Source organism: Rhinatrema bivittatum, chromosome 10 (assembly GCF_901001135.1).
Source record: "Rhinatrema bivittatum chromosome 10, aRhiBiv1.1, whole genome shotgun sequence".
In the NCBI taxonomy this organism is placed as follows: domain Eukaryota; kingdom Metazoa; phylum Chordata; class Amphibia; order Gymnophiona; family Rhinatrematidae; genus Rhinatrema; species Rhinatrema bivittatum.
In genome coordinates, this window is record NC_042624.1 from 63,602,576 (window position 1) to 63,610,272 (window position 7,697).

The window sequence follows — 7,697 nt, forward strand, 5'->3', positions numbered from 1 at the left end:
TAAAACACCAACTCATTTACATAAATAGTAATGATGGCAGATCCACTTTACCCAACAAGTTGCTTATGGTAGTAACTGCCTCTTCATACAGGTTACCCTCATGTCTTCTCTTAAGGGTAGCAACTGCACTCTGTACAGGTTACTCCCATGAACCTCTTTCTTCATTTCCAACCTCTAGGGCTCTGCAGTGTTTTATCCCATGCTCTTGAATTAATTTACTGTTTTTATCCTCACCACCTTCTCTGGGAGGGCATTCCAGGCATCAACTATCCTCTCTGTGAAGAAATATTTCCTGATGTTTGTTCTGAGTCATCCCCAACTCCATGAAGTTTTCATTACATGACCCCTAGTTCTAGAGTTTCCTTTCCACTGGAAAAGGTTTGAAGTTGGTAGGTATCATATCTCCCTCGCACCACTTCTCCTCCAGGGTATACATATTCACATCTTTCAGCCTCTCTTCATAAGTCTTATGATATAGAACCCAAACCATTTTGGTCACCTTTCTGTGGACAATTTCCATCCTCTGTCTATCCTTTATGAGATTCGGTCTCCAGAACTGAGCACAGTACTCAAGTGAGGCCTCACCAAGGACCTCTAGAAGGGCATTATCACCTTTTCCTCTCTCTGCACCCAGCAGTCTTCTGGCTTTAGCTATTGCCTTGTCACATTGCTTTGCTGCCTTCAGATTACCAGACACTTGATCCAAGGTCCTTCTCCTGATCTGTGCACATTAATCTTTTGACCCCCATCACATACAGTTCTTTTGGATTGCTACACCCCAGATGCATGACATTGCACTTCTTGTTATTGAATCCCAGCTAGCAAATCTTTAAGAAAGTTTGAAGCGTAGTCAAATTGCTTTTCATTCTCTCTAAGCCAACTTTACTTTCTATCCCCTCCACAATGTTGCTCATGAAGGTATTGAATCGAACTGATCCTGGAGGCATTCCACTCAACACAGTTCTTTCTTCAGAGAAGGCTCCATATACCATTACATACTATTTATTTCCTGTCAGTCAAATAGTTTGTAATTCACTCCACCACCTTGGTGCTCACTCCCAAGATTCTCATTTTATGCATGGGCTTCCAATGCAGAGTCATATCAAAAGCTTTGCTAAAATCCTAGTAAATCACATCAAGCACTCTTCCTTGATCCAATTCTCTAGTCACCCAATCAAAAGAATCAATCCAAAGTGTCTCTGGTTCAGCAACCCACCGGATTGTAGATAGTTCACTAACTTTTTCTTCAGAAGAGTCTCCATTAATTTTTCCACCACCAAGGTGAGGCTAACTGGCCTGTAGTTTTACAGCCTTCTCTCTGCTACCACTCTTGTGAAGCCGGACCACAACTTCTCTTGTCCGGTCTTGCGGCACCACTCCCATTTCCAGCGGACCTGCCAGCACATCTCTGAGCTTCCTTAGTATCCTGGGATGTACTTCATCTGGCCCTATGGCCTTGTCCATTTTGTTTTTCTAGCTCTTCCCATGTATCAGACAAGAACCTTGCCTGCTGACTTTCAGAAAAAGGCTCAAGACGTGGTTGTTTAAACAGGCCTTTCCATAAACCACGGAGCCCCCTCGGCGACTACGATCGATTACTCAACAATTTGTAAATATTTGATACAGGTATCCAGTTACTGTCTGCTTTATTTTCCTCTTCCCAGTTATGGCACACCTGTTCATTGTAACTTATGTCTTCTCTATACCATGTTAATAGTTAGTTAGGTCTCAACCCTGTTATTTGTAAACCGACATGATATGATATCTATCATGAATGCCGGTATAAAAAAGCACTAAGTAATAAAATAAATATTATCTTCTGTAAATGGGGTTGCATCTATCCCACTCCCTTCCATGGTCTTGCCAATTAGCAACAGTCCTCGAGGGTCTTTAGAGAACACAGAACTAAAGCATTTAATGTAGCAGAAATATATTCATCTTTCTTCACATGTTGTTCCTTGTCACCTTTCAATTGTGCTATAAAACCTCAGGCCTTCCTCCTTTCTCTGATTATATTTTAAAAATATTTTGTCACCTTGCTTTACCTCTTTGGCTATCCTTTCTTCCACTGGACCTTTTGCTTTCCTGATTTCTTTCCTCGTCTCCCTTAGCGTCACCAGGTATTCTTCCCTATGTTCTTTCTGGGATCCTTTGTACTTCTTGAAAACTGTTCTTTTTGCTTTTATATTTTCAGCCACTTCTTTTGAGAACCAGATTGATTTCTTTTTCCTCTTACTTTTGGTTACTTTTCTAACATATAGATTTGTTGCCTTTGTAGTAGTTCCTTTTCGTTTGGCTCACTGTTTCACCTCATCCATTTTCTAGTTCTTCCTCCAGGTACATCACTATGTTGACACAGTCTGTATTTTTGAAATTCAAAATTTGGATCTTCATGTGACTTCTCTGTATCCTGGCTGTGATATTGAATTATACCATCTTATTGTCATTGGTGCTTAGGTGAGCACCTATCCGGACTTTACAGATATTGTCCCCATTTGTGAGTACTAGGTGGATTATTGATCCCTCCCTCTCTGGTTACGTTACCATTTGTTTAAGCAAAGTCCCTATCTACTAATTGCAAATTCTGCAGTAGGGATGCTCCAATCCATATCTGGCAGATTAAAATCTCCAACAAGCAACACTTCTTTCTTCCTCACCTTTTTGGATGCCTTTGACCAGATCTCTGTCCAGTTCTTCTATTTGAATCAGAAGCTTGTACACCGCACCACACCACTGTAAATGGAAGCACCATCTTTTTTTTTTAAGCACAGCTCATAATGCTTCTTCCCTACCCCAAGTCACTGGCATTTCCGTTGCTTGGATATTGTTTTTGACATAAAGAGCTACTACTCCCCCCCTTTTTCAATCCTCTCTGCCCTTCCTTGAGTTATAGCCTGGGATGGCCATATCCCAATCATGGGACTCATTGAACCATGTCTCTGTAATAGCCACAATATCCAAGTCCACTTCCACCACTAGGGCCTGAAAGTCTGGAATTTTATTGGCCATAGCTTTCCAACTTTTCTCTTGGTTTGCTGCTCTTCCTAGTCACCTGTTCTGCTCCTTTCCTTAAGTGTGGAATATTGAGCTGATTGATTTTTATTTTCTCCACTCACTTTCTGTATTGCTTGGGGGTGACATTACAATCTCATTGGCCACCTTCTGCCACCCCCATCCTCTAGTTCAGGAGTTCCCAACCCAGTCCTTAGGACACCTAGCCAGTCAGGATTTCAGGATATCCCAGTGAATATACATGAGACAGTTGCATGCATTGCCTCCATTGTATGCAAATCTATTCCATGTATACTCATTTTAAAACCATATTTCCTAGTGTGTAGCAGATGGACTCAGGACCAATGGGTATAGTGTGCTCTTGATAGTTGGAGACTGAGTCAGATTTCAATCTGACGTCAGTACTACATATACCCATGCAGGAAGCTCTGCTCTTCAGTATTTCTCAGTCTCCTTAGCAGTAAAGAACTATACACGCGCTTGCACAGAGTTAGAAAATCCAAACCAAAGAAGAAAATTCCAAAACAAAGAAGAAATAATCTTACCTCTACAGATGAGCTCCGCTCTCCTGCGGTGGTACCTAAGGGTCCCTCCCCTAGTCGAGAATTCCTGACGCGATTTCCGAGATCCCTCAGAGGTAAGCCTCGGTCCAGTAGCCAGTTTCCGGCGTGGACTTGGCCCCCAGGAATGGGAGTGGCTGAGAGGCAGCGGGTGCAATACAGAGCGTGGCGGTGAAGGTATTTTTCCCTCTCCCCCCGCAGCCGGAGACCGCTCGGCCCGAGACCGGGAAACGCCGAGACAAGGTAAGAGAGAACTTTTCTTAAAGTCTCCGGTCTCTGAGGCTCGGATAGCTGCACAGATCACCAGCCAGCATCTGTTCTATCGGGTTGATCGGCTCCGTCCAGGCTAGACACCGATCCGGCACGAGGGTCCTCCTGCATGGAGATCCTCCGGAGGGGTCGCCATCTTGTCTATGTGGTCGTCAGCACCACTTTCCCCCCTTGATCACCGTACTGTCAGCTTAACTGAGCTGGGCGCACAGCAGTGAGCCAGGCGCATAACCCACCTGTGCGCACAGCGGCGCATGCATCATCTGGGCCGTGTGCACAGCGACGCGCACGAGGGTGCCGGGCGCACAAATTAAGCCTGTGCGCATCTCTGTAAGCGCACATAGCAGCCTGCACGCATACCTTCACAGCTTGCACGCACATCCTCGAAGCACCCGGAGCGCATATCTAAGCCTCCCGGCATATGCATTCAAACGCACAGACCAGTTTCGAACACCCCGACGTGCACAAACCATGGCACCACCAGCCAAGAAAGCCAAGGCACAAGCCCTCTGCCCAGCCTGCCACCTAAGAGCTGCGCAACACGAAGAGGCTACTGCCCTGTGCCTACAGTGCGAGGTGGCTCTGGGGGAACCGGGACAAGGCCCCCCTCTGACAGTACAGGAATCCAGCTCCACCGATAGTACCCCAGACCTCTCTATCCCCAGCTCGGCCCCTTCTCAGACTGGGCCCTTGGGGGAACTCCGCTGGGTTCAATATAGACCCAGGAACCTTTTCCTGGGTAGAATTCTTTAAAGGTCTGCAAACCTTCGGCCAGGTGCAATCAGCAACCGCAAACACAGCCACAGCCTCCACCAGAGAACCCAAACCTCCCAGGTCCCTCTCGGCCTCCCAGAGATGTGACTCGCCTTAGGGGACACGGACACCTCGGAGGAAGATAAAGACTCCCTAGAGGAAGGGGAAATCCCTCCAGGAACGGAACCTTACTGAACCATGGTGCGTTTCTTCTCCAAAGACTAGGTACCAGACTTCGTGTCTCTGAGCCTGAAGGAGCTGGCCATCCCAGGAACAAGCGCCACAGCTGAACCTAAGATGAACTCTCTTCTGGTCGGGCTCCGTCATGCCTCACGCCATTTCCCATTGCTACAAGCCGTACAACAACTGATCGATCTGGAATGGAATGCTCCGGAGGCCAGTTTCAAAGGAGGACGGACCCTAGAGGCCCTATACCCACTGGAACCCTCAGCCAAAGAACTCCTGGTGTTCCCCAAAGTGGACGTCATGGTCTGCGCTGTCACAAAGCGCACTACCATTCCAGTCGAAGGAGGAGCAGCACTCGATGCCCAGGACAGACGTCAGGAATCCATCCTTAAACAGTCATTTGATGTAGCAGCTATGTCACTGCAGATCGCTGCCTGCTGTGCCGTGGTGACACATGCCTACTTGTCACTGGCCAGGAATGCTACCACGCCTGTTGAAACATTAGAACCAGCGATATCCTTCCTCATGGATGCAACTTACGACCTGGTGCGCACCTCAGCCAGGGGCATCTCATTCATTGTGACAGCCAGACGGCAACTCTCCGAAGCTGGTCAGCCGATGCGACCTCCAAGACAAAGCTCACAAGAATGCCCTGAAAAGGAGCCCTTCTGTTCGGAAGCGAACTGGAGAAGTTAGCTGACAAATGGGGTGAATCCCCAGTACCTCGGCTACCGGAGGACAAGAACAAAAGAAGCAAACGCCCCTCTCCCCAAACATCCAAGGGCAGAGGATCACAGCGTTTCAGACTGTACAAAAATACATCCCAAGCACCTCGTCCCACAGGCAGGGGCCAGCCCTTTCGGAACAAATCCAACAAAAGGGGAGCCGACTCAGGTCAAGGCCCCAGCTGCACCCCACAATGAGAACCAACAGACCCATCCACAGGAAGAAGCAATAGAGGGCAGACTTGCCCTATTCTACCAAAGATGGGTCGAGATAATGTCGGACAAGTGAATCCTAGACATCATTCGAGAGGGATACTATCTGGACTTCCACAGCACCCTTCCAGACAAATTTGTGAAATCCCCTTGCCACTCCCCCTCCAAAAGGACGACAGTGGAAACCACACTGACAAAATTGCTCGCCCTAAAGGCTATAACACCGGTGCCCACGCACCAACAAAATACTGAGCACTGTTCCATCTATTTTATCATCCCCAAGAAAGAGGGAACGTGCCAGCCCATTTTGGACCTCAAGTCCGTCAACCGCTACCTGAGGGTACTACACTTCCACATGGAAACCCTATGCTCGGTCATAAGGGCGGTACAGCCGGGAGAAATTCTGACCTCCCTGGATCGATCAGAAGCCCATCTCCACATCCCGGTCCATCTCGACCACCAGTGATTCTTACACTTCACGATCATGGACCACCACTACCAGTTCCGAGCGCTACCCTTCAGACTAGCCACTGCACCTCGGACATTCACCAAGATCATGGTTGTAGTGGCAGCAACACTGAGGAAAGAAGGAATCCTCGTACACCCGTACCTGGACAATTAGCTGATCAGAGCAAAATCTCCAGAAGCAAGTTATCAGGTGACCTCCAGAGTCAAGAACCTACTGCAAAACCTTGGGTGGGTCATCAACACAAGCAAGAGCTGGCTGCAGCCCTCCCAATCTCTAGAATATCTGGGAGTCCGGTTTGACACCCAACAGGACAAGGTCGTCCTTCCCTTTACAAGGAGAAGGAAATTGATGGAACAGTTGAGAAAACTGTTGAACGGTGCTCGCCCTACGGTATGGGACTACCTCCAAGTACTCGGCCTCATGACATCAACCCTAGAAGTCGTACCATGGGCAATGGCCCATATGCGACCACTACAACATTCCCTAGTGTCACGATGGAATCCGATGTCCCAGGACTACACCGTCCGCCTCCAGTTCCCGGTGGAAGTACGGATCCAGCTTCTATGGTGGCTACAAGAAGACCATCTGAGCAATGGAGTAGGGCTATCCCCCACCGACCAGGGTCTTGCCCCACCACGGGCTCCCCACCCTCGAGCCTATGAGGGTGGGGAGCCCACTGTCAGGAACTGACGGCCCATGGGCAATGGGACAAGGGAGAGTTGGGATGGAACATCAACCGACTGGAAGCCCGGGCAGTCAGACTAGCCTGCCTACGATTCAGAGTCAGACTCCAAGGAGAATCTGTCAGTCATGTCAGACAACGCCACAACAGTGGCCTACATCAGCTGCCAGGGAGGAACCAGAAGCCAACAGGTGTCCCTGGAAATAGTCCCCCTAATGACGTGGGTGGAAGCAAAACCTGCAAGGGATCTCGGCAACCCACATAGCGGGAAAAGACGTCATCACTGCGGATTACCTCAGCAAAGAAAGTCTCTAGACCCAGGGGAATGGAGGCTGTCAACCACAGCCTTCCAATTGATGATAGACTGCTGGGGAACCCTAGCCATGGATCTTCTGGCAACCCAGTCCAACGCCCAAGTTCCCAACTTCTTCAGTCGCAGACGAGACCCTCAATCTCAGGGGATCGACACCCTCGTCCAAACCTGGCCACAGGGAAGACCTGCTATATGCATTTCCTCCATGGCCACTACTGGGCGGGATCATCTGCATGATAGAGCACCACAGGGGGCTAGTACTTTTGTGGCCCAGGACTGGCCAAGAAGGCCGTGGTACGCAGATATGTGAAGACTTTGGGCAGGGAACCCCCTGAGTCTACCTCCACACGGGGACCTGCTCCAGCAGGGACCGATCCTTCACAAAGACCCAACTCTATTCTCTCTTTCGGTCTGGCCATTGAGAGGATTCTCCTGAAAAAGAGCGGATACTCAAGGGCAGTGATTGACACCTTGCTCCGAGCACGCAAGTTTTCCACATCTTTAACTTACATAC